General features: G+C 43.5%; 1 protein-coding gene across 2 annotated transcripts in view; it reads left to right on the top strand.

The window, feature by feature from the left end:
- LOC132772079 (galactosylgalactosylxylosylprotein 3-beta-glucuronosyltransferase 1-like) overlaps window positions 1–12,868 on the top strand; it is an 83,401-nt gene extending 70,533 nt beyond the window's left edge. For both annotated transcript variants that reach the window (XM_060770801.2, XM_060770800.2), the window contains exon 7: window positions 8,651–12,868. The gene's annotated coding sequence lies outside the window, so the exon portion shown is untranslated. The remainder of the gene's footprint in view (window positions 1–8,650) is intronic.
- The last annotated feature ends 402 nt before the right edge of the window (window positions 12,869–13,270 follow it).

Raw genomic sequence — 13,270 nt, 5'->3', positions numbered from 1 at the left:
GCCCAAATTTGAATAGCAGTTGGGTTGGGGGGTGGGGGGTTGATTTTGTCATTTGGGAGTTGTAGTTGCTGTGATTTATAGTTCACCTACAATCAAAGAGCATTCTGAACTCCACCAACGATGGAATTGAACCAAACTACCGAATATGCCCAAATGTGAACACTGGTGGACTTTGGGGAAAATAGATCTTGACATTTGGGAGTTGTAGTTGCTGGGATTTATAGTTCACCTACAATCAAAGAGCATTCTGAACCCCACCAATGATAGAATTGGGCTGAATTTCCCACACAGAACTCCCATGACCAACAGAAAAGACTGTGCTTTCTGATAGTCTTTGGCAATCCCTCTGACACCCCCTCACATACCCCCCCCCCCAGGTGTGCCAACCCCCGGGTTGAGAAACACTGGTCTAGAGATACATCACCAGTCAGAACCTGCTTGCAAACCAGTATAAGAGGTATCAATTAGCCATTTCCATCTTCAGAAATCTGTGTAGAGTATTATTTTTCCCAATCTGTGTTGGCCTTGGAAGTGTCACCCTGCAGAGCTACCATAGCTGCCCACCTCTACTATTCATAATAATTTAACTGCCTTTGCAGGTAAGGTGCTCACAAAGTTTTCTGTTATCCACATCAATTGCATATATTCATTTCAAGCCACAAGCAATCATTAAGTGAGCGGTTGGGGGGGGGGGGGGGAGAGACTCTAAAGCAGTGGTTCTCAACTTGGGGTCCCCAGATGTTTTTGGCCTTCAACTCCCAGAAATCCTAACGGTTGGCAAACTGGCTGGGATCTCTGGGAGCTGTAGGCCAAAAACATCTGGGGACCCCTGGTTGAGAACCACTGCTCTAAAGACAAAGATGGAAAATGCTTTATTTCCCTTAATAGTCAAACTCGCCCAAAGGCATGAATCTAAAATTCCCTATATGCATTGATTCCGTATAAACTGATCGTTTATTCACCATAATAAGTGTTTGTTTGTTTACTTGCTTGCTTCTTTTTAAGTGAAAGAGGAAAAGGAGAGAAAAGATTGATGGTTTGTGTAGGAAGAAAAATAATCCGTTTTTATGGTCTTTGTAAGCCGAAAAAGTCCAGGCCTATTTGCCTGGACACTTCACAATTATGGGAGTCTCGAGAGTTAATGTGCCATTGTGCTAGAGAGCTCTAGTGCACATCCCTGAACTCCAGCACTAAAGCTTTCCAGCAGAGAGTTCTCAGGACCTCATCAGATTAAAATTCTGAAGAGTCTATAGATAGAACATTAAAGTGGTATTAATGTGCTATAACCCTCTAGTGTGAAAACACTCCTGGACTGTGCACCAGTCTCAAAGAAGTCTATGTTGTGCGCAAGGAATTAAAATCTGCTAACAATTCCAAAGCTTAACAGGGCTGCCAGCACAGCTTTATGAGACAGAACCTTCTGTTCCAGTTAACTCCAGTGGGACTTAATGCAATTAATGTTCCTCAGAGAATGTGCCCTAAATTTGTGCGCAAAAGAAACTGGGCTGCCTGAATCAGCTTGATTTGGGTAGTATATTAGAAGAAATGAAGGAAGTCTGACTATGTATTCAAAGTGATGCTAAATGTGGATTATGGAAAATAGCTGTAGTTTGCTTATTCAGTCAGACCCGAATTTATGTTCCAAGGAACATGTAGCTGTCCAACATGGCGGTGGCGTCCATCAGTCTTAACTACCATCAGCAGTGGTGGGGGAGTGAGTTTGAACAACATATGCAGGGTCACATTTTTAAACATAACTGGCACTACTAGAGATTGTACCTGAATCTTCTGCGTAGGAAATGTGCCATCAACCACCAACACTCTAAACTCTCCAAGATGTTTTTATTCTGCACCCACAATTCCGTCTTTTTCATCGTGTTGTTCAGCTGTGCCGAAGACCATCACCGCAGACATTAATTCTGGTTTCCCGGAAGGTTTAAGACCAAGAACATCCATCTACTGATCTGCGTTGTCGTCCACTGTACTGTAATTATATGCTATAATAATAACTTTACCAACATTTTGAACGGTGCTGCTAAATTCCAATTCCAGCACTTTAATTTACCAGCACTTTAGCTCATTTGCACTGAATCTGGTCTTCCAACTTGCCTTACCTCAGCACTTTAACTTAGGGATTGATCCTTTAGTACTTGAAGAAGTAGTTCCTCCATGACGCACTTTATTTTGGCACTTTAGAATCAGTGTGTTAAGCCTATTGCACTTTAATAACCTTCTTGCCACCTGTAAGGTTGATATAACTATATGCTTGCACTTTAAGAACGTTGGGCAAAGTTGATTGACAGTGTTTCATTGGCAGTTTTTAACATCGATCACCCATGCTGCTACCCATTCCCTGGTATTGGTATTTGTTAACCCTTCTGCTAACCAATTGTGTTATAGAAAGGGAGTGGAGTGGACTAGAGAGTCCCGGAAATAATATAGTCGGGGTTAGAAATGAATGGAAGGGAAAACCATGGCGAATTGATCCTGCTATAAATCAGATAATCAGCAGTGAAGCATGGGTTGAAGCTATGGATGTAGATTGCATCATGGAGGAGGGAGGGTGTTCTATCGGCCGGGGAGCCCCCATAGAAGTCGTGGTGGGGTGGGGGAGATACGGGAAAGGGAGACCTTTAATTCGGCCTAGGGAACGTGGATCAACATTAGTAATTCCAAATCGGTCTCCTGATGTGGTAAGTTGGTGTAACCAGGATGGCGGTCCCTCCGGATTGAAGGTGGTGCTGTTGAACGCCAGATCTGTCAATGGTAAAACAGCTTTCATCCAGGATTTAATCCTGGATGAACGGGAAGATCTGGCGTGCATCACGGAGACCTGGTTGGATGAAGCTGGAGGAGTGAACTTGACCCAGCTTTGCCCACCAGATTTCTCTGTGCAGCACCAACCGAGATCCGGAGGGCGGGGAGGCGGGGTTGCAGTGGTCTATAGAGATTCCATTTTTCTGATCAGGGACCCCATCCCGCAGTCAACAAATTTTGAATGCGTCCACCTGAGGGTGGGTGACCGGGACAGATTAGGGATTCTGTTAGTGTACCGTCCACCTCGCTGCACTACAGTCTCCCTGCCTGAGCTAGCGGGGGTGGTCTCGGACCTGGCATTGGAGTCCCAACGGCTACTTGTGCTGGGGGACTTCAATGTCCACACCGAGGCCGCCTTGTCGGGAGCGGCTCAGGACTTCATGTCTGCCATGGCAACCATGGGGCTGTCCCAACAGGTATCTGGCCCCACCCACAGTGCAGGACACACATTGGACTTGGTTTTCTGTCAGGGATGGGAGGAAGGTGGCGGTGTTGAGGAGTTGTCCATCTCTCCGTTGCCATGGACCGACCACCACTTGGTCAGCTTTAGACTCACTGCACCCCCTAACCTCTGCAGAGGTGGAGGACCCATTAAGTTGGTCCGCCCCAGGAGGCTTATGGATCCGGATGGATTCCTGATGGCTCTTGGGGAGTTTCCCGCCACCTCAGTTGGTGATCCTGTTGATGCCTTGGTCGCTCTCTGGAATGGAGAGATGGCTAGGGCAATAGACACGATCGCTCCAGAACGTCCCCTCTCAAGTAGCCGAGCTAAACCAGCTCCTTAGTTCACTGAGGAGCTGGCAGCGTTGAAGCGAAGGAAGAGGGAACTAGAGAGCATGTGGCGTTTGGATCCGAGCGAGCCAAATCGAACACGGTTTGTGTCCTTTCTAAGGGCATATGCCGCAGCAATAAAAGCTGCAAAGAAGACTTTCTTTGCGGCCACTATTGCGTCTGCAAAGAACCGTCCGGCTGAACTGTTCCTAGTTGTCAGAGGCTTTTAAAACCCACCACGCAGGATCGGTGCCCTGATGACTCGGCAGCTCACTGTGAAGCCTTTGCTCAGTTCTTTGCAGACAAAGTCGCTTTGATCCGCTCTGGTCTGGATACCATATTAACGGCAGTCTCTGAGGATGTAACACAAGCATCTGCTTGTCCGGTTTTGATGGATTCATTTCAATTGGTGCAACCCGAGGATGTGGACAAGGTGCTTGGAGGAATGAGAGCTACCACATGCATCCTAGACCCTTGCCCATCCTGGCTTCTGAAGCAGGCCAGAGGGGGATTGGCCGAGTGGGTGAAGGTGGTGGTTAATGCCTCCCTTCGGGAAGGCAAAATTCCAGCCAGCTTAAAGCAAACTGTAATAAAACCGCTGTTGAAAAAACCATCACTGGACCCCACTCAATTCGTGAACTATCAGCCTGTTTCCAATCTCCCCTTTTTGGGCAAAGTCCTGGAACGTGTGGTGGCCTCACAACTCCAGGCATTCTTGGTAGACACAGATTATCTGGATCCGGCACAGTCTGGCTTTAGGCCGGGACATGGTACCGAGACAGCCTTGGTCGCCTTAGTGGATGATCTGCGCTGGGAGCTCGACAGGGGGAGTGTGTCCCTGTTGGTGCTGCTGGACCTCTCAGCGGCCTTCGATACCGTCGACCACGGTATCCTTCTGGGACGCCTCGCGGGGATGGGTCTTGGAGGTACTGTTTTACAGTGGCTCCGCTCATTCCTTGAGGGTCGGTCTCAGAAGGTGTTACTGGGAGACTCCTGTTCAACCCCACAACCTTTGTGTTGTGGGGTTCCTCAGGGTTCAATACTGTCTCCCATGTTGTTTAACATCTACATGAAGCCGCTGGGAGAGATCAACCGGAGTTTTGGAGTGCGATGTCATCTGTACGCGGATGATGTCCAACTCTGTCACTCCTTTCCACCTGCTACTAAGGAGGCTGTCGAGGTCCTGAACCGGTGCTTGGCCACTGTGACGGTCTGGATGAGGGCGAACAAATTGAAATTGAATCCAGACAAGACAGAGGTACTCCTGGTTAGTCGTAAGGCCGAACAGGGTATAGGGTTACAGCCTGTGTTGGATGGGGTCGCACTCCCCCTGAAGACGCAGGTTCGCAGTTTGGGTGTGATCCTGGACTCATCGCTGAGCCTGGAACCCCAGGTTTCGGCGGTGACCAGGGGAGCATTCGCACAGTTAAAACTCGTGCGCCAACTGCGCCCGTACCTTGGGAAGTCTGACTTGGCCACGGTAGTCCATGCTCTGGTTACATCCTGTTTAGACTACTGCAACGCCCTCTACCTGGGGTTGCCTTTGAAGACGGCTCGGAAGCTTCAATTAGTCCAATGGTCGGCAGCCATGATACTAACAGGAGCGGAGCGCAGGGAGCATACAACTCCTCTGCTGCACCAGCTCCACTGGCTGCCGATTTGCTACTGGGCTCAATTCAAAGTGCTGGCGTTGGCCTTTAAAGCCCTAAACGGTTCTGGCCCAACCTACCTATCTGAACGTATCTCGGCCTATCAGCCCACCAGGACCCTAAGATCTTCTGGGGAGGCCCTGCTCTCTATCCCGCCTGCTTCACAGGTGTGGCTGGTGGGGACGAGAGACAGGGCCTTTTCTGTGGTGGCCCCTTGACTGTGGAACGCCCTTCCCATGGAGGTAAGATCAGCCCCCTCGCTGATGGTGTTCCGAAGAAGATTAAAAACCTGGATGTTCGAACAGGCATTTGGTTAATCAGTGCAATGAAGGTGACGATTACAGGAATGGTAATATGGACGACGAAACTGGATCACAACTTTAGTCATGAGATGCATTGGATTGTTATTGTAGTGTTAATATTGTGTATTACGCTCTGATGATTTTAAATTGTATATCATGTATTGTTTTACCCTTGTTGTAAACCGCGTTGAGTTGCCTGTTAGGCTGAGAAACTGCGGTATACAAGCAAAGTAAATAAATAAATAAATAAATAAATAAATTTTGTAAAGTAATGTGTTAAATCCATATTTAGTCATAATTATATTAGTAATTGATATAATTTAGTGTTAAAGTAGAGTCTCATCTTCTATTACAGGTGAATCTTATACACATTTTCCTTTGAAAAACTGGTAGGAGAACAATGGTGCAAGAAATCTGGGAGGGCCCCAGAGGCTAGATCATTTAAGTTTGTAAAGCAGTGTTTCTTAACCTGGGTGTCAGGACACCTGAGGGAAGTCACAAGGAAGTTTTAGAGGGGTCACCAAAGCCCATCAGAAAACACAGTATTTTCTGTTGGTCATGGGGGTTCTGTGTGGGAAGTTTGGCCCAATTCTATCATTGGTGGGGTTCAAGGGGCTCTTTAATTGTAGGTGAACTATAAACCCCAGCAACTACAACTCCCAAATATCAAGGTCTATTTTCCCCAAACTCCAACAGTATTTGGGCATATTGGGCATATTGAGTATTTATGCCAAGTTTGATCCAGATTCATCATTGTTTGAGTCAACAGTACTCTCTGGATGCATGTGAATTACAACTCCAAAACTCAAGGTCAGTGCCCACCAAATTCTTCCAGTATTTTCTGTTGGTCATGGGAGTTCTGTGTGCCAAGTTTGGTTCAATTCCATCATTGGTGGAGTTCAGAATGCTCTTTTATTTTAGGTCAACCATAAATCCCAGCAACTGCAACTCCCAAATGAAAAAATCAATCCCTGCCCAACTCCACCAGGATTCAAACTTGGGCGTATCAGGTGTTTGTGCCAAATTCAGTCCAGTGAATGAAAATACATCTTGCATATCAGATATTTACATGACAATTCATAACAGTAGCAAAATTACAGTTATGAAGTAGCAACGAAAATAATTTCATGGTTGGAGGTCATCACAACATGAGGAACTATATTAAGGGGTCACGGCGTTAGAAAGGTTGAGAACCACTGTTGTAGAGTTACAGGTGACCTACAGTTCCCATGATTTCCCCCTTGGTGTACTGATGAATTTTCTTTCATATGTTGATGTCATGACATTCTACTTTAATTCCTATCTCACTTTACATAATTCTCTGGAGGTCATTTATGGATTGGAAAAAACAAAGGAAGACTATCCCAAAACCAGGTCACAACTAAGTTCAAGGGAACTAGGAGAGCACAGGTTTCAGCGTCCTAGTTCCTAGTATTTCCCAAAAGAGTCTGTACATAATTAAAGTCCCTTGTTCGGCATTGATAATAAATGGTGGGGGTGCAAGGGGGAGGTGCATTTTTGATTCCCTACACTACCTGGCAGATGAAATTGCACTGTGACATGGAAAAGTTTATTTAGCCTGGCAACTATTTGCATCTTGCTAGGCAGATCTGCCTTATATTTGGGGAAGCCTGGGGCTAAATGGACCATTTGCAAGATGTTCTTAACTACAGGATTGAAAATACTCATTTGCAGGGATTTGTTTTTGTTTTTTGCAGCTCCCAAAATGCCCTCCAGAAGAACGGAAAGATGAATGCAGTTCCTGTTTTATGATTATATAATAAGTGCTCCCCACTCCCCAAAAGGAGGGGAAAAGGCTTCTCCCTCCCTTCTTTCCTGTTATTTTATGCAGCTGCTGTGTCTCCATTCTACATTGCTGGAACAAAATGCAGCAGGCGTATGTCTGAGGTGCCTTTGAGTTCCCAGCGAATATCCTTTGTCTCTCTTCTGGGAGAGGATATTGATTGGAAGCTCTGCTTGAATAACTGCCCTTAACCATGGAAGTGAAACTTGGTTGTTTCCCATGATTATAATATAAATTTTCTAGTCTGTGGAGAAAATGTTCAAGAATTGTTATTCCATTAAGAATTGTACTCCATTAATTTCTTCAAGCCAGTAGCCACGGGCTGTTATAGATTTGAAATCATGCTTAAACTTATTGGAAGCAATACATTTACCAGCAACTAACCATGTCAACTCAGTGACACTCAGTGAGCTGTGGCCTAAAAAGTAACTTGCCTAAAGAAAACAAATAGACTTGGATCCACTTGATGTTGCCCTAGATCAGTGGTTCTCAACATGTGGGTCTCCAGATTTTTTGGCCTTCAGCTCCCAGAAATCCTAACAGCTGGCAAGCTGGCTGGGATTTCTGGAAGTTGTAGGCCAAAACACCTGGGGATCCACAGGTTGAGTACCACTGTCCTAGATTGTCTTAGGAGACACGAATGCTCTGGAAAATGATGTAAAGAGAGTGAATGGAGGGTTCAATTCTTCATTCAGTTTTTAGGCATCTTGTTTCAGAGTCAGTGCTGAAGTGAGTACAGAACTGGCAATGCAAGAGATCTAGGTTCATGTGACTGTCCACCGGGACACTACCTGGCTGTCCAGGAGTCTGCTTCCATTGCAGGAGGAGAGCATGAAAACACTTCCACGTAATCCGAGGCCAATTGGAAGCAGGAGTACTTTGAACCAGCCCCGGATTTAGGTGTCTATGTAGATAGGCCCCTTGTAATATTACCTGGAAAAGTCCCAACATACAGGAGGCTGTATCAATTCATAATCTCTACCATGAGCAAATACTTTGAAACAAAATAGGTCAACATTGTCCATTCCAGATCAAGCTATTACACCTCCCAGACATTTTAGTTCACAACCCTTATACCTTATAACCATACATAGTTGCTGTAAATGTTAATATTCTGGCAAAAAAATTGCAGTTAAGTTAAAAAAAAAAACCCAGAAAAGTCCAAAGGCTATGGCATAAGATTTAATCACCTTATCTAATCAAAAAAACCTCCCAAAGCTTCAACCCTACAAGTCCTGTTTCCATTACATCACTGGTTGCAAACCTGTACCTATCTTTTCAAAGCTCTTTTTGTATTTATTTTGCAGGTGGTCACTTTTCACCGCTCTACAATTGCTCAGCAAGGCACTGATGCAGCAATCAGAAACAAATTCCTCCTTGTGATCATATCTTCTAGCTTCCAATTCTCCTTAAGCCATGAAAGAAAGAAGCAAAATGAATGTCATGCCCAAGTTCTTTTGCTTTGTATTCTGACTATTCATCATAGAACAACAAAGAAGAAAAAAAGAAACATGTTTCTGAAGTTGTATTTATTTCTTGGATGATATTTTAAAGACCAGAGCCAGTTCTCACTCGTACAACATCTTGGAGAATGCAAGAAGAGCTAGGTTTGCACAGAAAACAGAACTCTCTTTGCTTAATCCACATATCCGATAAGATTTTGAAGTCCTGTTTTGAGAAGTAATAAGATATATGCTTCTACATATTTTTATAACACATGGCACTTCAAAACTAGGGCATCCCTATTGTATTAGCAGTGAAATATTACTGCATCATGTTAAAATAAGAGATGCTCTCAAAATGGCTCTTTTAATCTGAGGATTCCTCACTATCACCCCAAGGATAGGATTGGGCAGTTCTACGTGTGATTAATACTTTAGTAATTAATTGAGTTCTCCACCAATTCCTCTGTTACAATCCAAAATTCAGCACAAGGTCTCGATCACCACCAGTTATTCTTGGATCCAAATACCAACTGAGCCAGAAAGTATGAGCCATAAAAATCATGAATTTCTGTCAGCAAGAAATTATCATCTGCTGTATTCTTTAGATCAACCCATTCTCACAGGGAATGCTGAATTAGCCTTTGTCAGTAGGAGGAATGATACCTTGGACAATAGCTAAGTTATGGTTTCCTGGATCCAGAGGCACAGCTTTGGCATCCATTGGGAAACAATTACTGCGCGAGATGGATTTTTAATCTGATACAGCAGGACTTTTTGTGTTCATGTAGTGTTGTAGATCTCTTATACATTCTTAAATGATTTCTGTACATGCATGATCAATTTCCGTTCATTACCTGGCTGGACTGCTATGAGCTTTGATGAAGCAACAGGTTCGGAATGAGCAAAGAATGCTCAGTCATAGAGAATAACGGATACGAAGTTTAATACAAGGAACAACGAAAATACAAATGTAGAAGGAAGTGGCTCCTATATGCCCTGGTTGCTGAGGACAGAAGTAATAATGCAACATGAAGCAAAATGGAAAATTAACAGTTTGCAATTGTGTTTGTATTTAGAGATGTACTGTCTGGACATCAGCATAGTTGGGACAAGAGGGATTCATGGGCAAAAGAACTGGACTATAATGAATTGTAAGAATTTAATGATAGCACAATTGTTTGTCTCTGTGGTGAGCTCTGCTCACTTAAAAAAGAAAAAAGCACACCCTTGGGGTCTTCTGTAAGAAATTCTCACAATTAACAGAACTGAAAAGGACTTTCTCAGTTTCTGAGCCAGCCCTGAGAAAGTAGCAGGGTGTCAATTTGTTTCATAGTTTATTTATAATATAGGACTTTTCTGCCTATTCCAGTTATATTCATCTGGCATGTTTGTGAAGATCTTTTTTTCCTTCCCATGGTCTTCACATATATTTCATGCTCACTGCATTCATACGGGAGGGACCCACTGTTTTAAATTAGTTGAATAATTAGAAGCACAATAATGAGGAAAGTGTGCAATTTTAAAAAAGAATGAGTCTATGTGGGAGTTTAGGTTGGCAGAAAAGGATTGTCAAATTTCTCAGTTCCTTTACCAGCTGTTTCTGTGAGGGAAACCATGGAGATCACCTTATAATAGAATGAACACTCAGCACATTTAAGGATATTCCTGGGTACATTTTCTTTCTCTTTATTATTAATGCAGATATGCGATCTAGGGTCTTATGCCCGCTATTGCAGGAAGGGGCAAGTTATGGCTGCATTGCAACGTACGTTGTCCCTGTTCTGGCTAGGATTAGAGGAATTTAAATCCAACATTTGTAGGGAAAATTGCATTGGTGCCAGTAGGAAGTCACCTTTATCCTTTTCGGATTCTATCAGATAGGTAAAGGAAATATTTAATATCATGTTGCTCTCATTTCCACTACCAGTAGCAGGTCTGCTGTACTTTGGAGAACCAAACACAGCTTTTCTGTTCACTACGTGCTTGCTGGTATGGCTATAAAGTGATTGGGGGGGGGGGGGGAATTCAGCAAAAGTAGCATCTGTAGGGGGAAAAACTAAGGCCCCTTCCACACAGCTGAATAAAACTCCACACTATCTGCTCTGAACTGGGATATATGGCTGTGTGGACTCGGAGAGTTATTCTGACTTGATATTCAGGGTTATATGGATGACTGGAAGGGTCCTAAGTAATCAAGCAGCCCTGAAGACATTAGGCTAAACCCAGGGCCCTTCCACACAGTCCTATATCCCACAATATCAAGGCAGAAAATCCCACATTAACTGAGTGTGGTCTCAGATAACTCAGTTCAAAACAGAAATTGTGGGATGTTCTGCCTTGATATTCTGGGATATAGGGCTGTGTGGAAGGGCCCCTGGATGCCCTTACAGTTGGGAAGGTGTCTAAAATAGCTCATTGAAATTAAATCCTATCGCTTCTGGGCACATGAGGTGAAACACATCAGCTTTTACCTGAGGCTGCATGGTTTTTCTAGCCCTGAACACCACATTCACTGTTGGTTAACAGGGGACTAAGGCCATAAGGATGAAAACAATATTTGTCAATTTTAATATCCCTGGCCCCTGGTTACACAGCAGGTTAAACCACTGAGCTACTGACTTTGCTAACTGAAAGGTTGGCGGTTCAGATCCAGAGAGTGTGATGAGCTCCCAGTGTTAGTCCCAGCTTCTGCCAACCTTGCAGTTCAAAAACATGCAAATGTGAGTAGATCAATAGGTACTGCTCCGGTGGGAAAGTAATGGCACTCCATGAAGTCATGCTGGCCACATGACCTTGGAGATGTCTATGGACAATACTGGCTCTTTGGCTTAGAAATGGAGATGAGCACGGACACGACTAGACTTAATGTCAGGGGAAACCATTACCTTTACTATTAATATCCCAAGTGAAAAGAGATTTTTTTCCAAATTGTATTTTCTGTGTAGAAATTGAATTTTCAATACAAAAAATATTTTATGTGCAGCACAAAAAGTTACTGAGCAGAAAATGCAGTTTTCTGGTGGAAAAAAAAGGTGTTAATTTTTTTCTCGGAAGAAATCTTGAACTCCAAATATCTTTCAAACACTGCCAGGGACACATCAAGAAAAGTGATTAGATTGTGTTCTTGCCCATGAGAATGAAATTTATGAAGATTTGCACCTCTCTCCCTTCGGCCACTCATGACCCCGGCCCCTACATGTTTGCGCAACGCCACCCTATTGAGATTGCTGTTTACCTCTTGATACTAACAACAGGTAAGGAAAGGCCTTGGAAGCAGGGAACGGGTTTTTTTCTTTTTCATTATTTGGGAATATGGCCAGGTATGCAATTATCAGCCACGGCCTCAGGGCTGCAGATTGTACCCGTTCTATACAATACAATACAAATAAATCTTAACTGCGACAGAGTACAGGAATGACCTCTTTTCCCCCATCTTATGATAGAATAATACGACTCAGTGAGGAGGAGACCCACAGGCCAGCTGAGGTGGATGAAGGAAGACGAAACACACTTAAGCTCAGATGGCTGGAGAATTTAAAAAAGAGAGCCTAGTGAGAGAAACCGAGTTGCTCGAAAAGAGCAGTACAAAAAGGGCTTTGTGGAATCTCCTTGGGGCCAGTGTTCTAGTCCTTGAATTTCATGAATACTATTAACTTTCTGTATTGCTTTTTTTTAAAAAAAAATGCATTGTTAACGAGAAAAAGACAGAATGTCAATGAAGTCATTTCTGATGCTTATTTATAATGGTGGATGCTCAGTTATTATTAAACATCGTATAGAAATAGCACAGCTCATTCCTCTGAGGAAAACGCAGCTAAGTGGTGAATGATAGAACATATTCACCATTTCCAAATGGTGAGGACATATAGGAGATCTGAGGGAGGGGGGTGTTGGAGCCCTAAAGATATTTGTTTAGTGTCCACATGTATTTCATAAGAGTACATTACAAAATTTCCAGATTGACCAACTTAACCATCAAAACTCAAGTTTGCATCACAGATTGAGCCCTATCCATCTCACTCCCCACATAGATGTTCTCATATCTCCTTTTTCTGCTTTTAATTATATGTTAATCTGATACCTTTTTTGCTGTCTATTTTTCTGCCTCTTTCTATTAGCTATGATGGTAGTGCTTTTTCTAGAGTGTGTTTCAAAAGATGGACTGACATTCTCAACTTTTGGAAGACCATCTCCTCAGATCCCTTCAATGAAACATCAAGGGCTAGTAGACAGCAGTTGGCCTAAAAGATGCATGGGGTAAACCAGATAAAGAGTTGCCTTCTGTTCTCAAGGCCTTCCTTATTTTCTAGTTTTTAAAAAAGATTCTCCAAATGCACAGCTACCTCCTTCTAGGCATACCAAGTGCTAGAAAGGCACCTTTTCCTTACTATTTCTTGTGTCCTAAAATTTTAAAAACATAAAGGGATGACTGAATGAATGAATATGCTTCCTCTCCAAGGCTGAAGATTGGCGAATCACATT

This window comes from Anolis sagrei, chromosome 3 (genome assembly GCF_037176765.1).
Source record: "Anolis sagrei isolate rAnoSag1 chromosome 3, rAnoSag1.mat, whole genome shotgun sequence".
In the NCBI taxonomy this organism is placed as follows: Eukaryota; Metazoa; Chordata; class Lepidosauria; order Squamata; family Dactyloidae; genus Anolis; species Anolis sagrei.
This window is presented reverse-complemented; position numbering and strand designations above follow the sequence as displayed.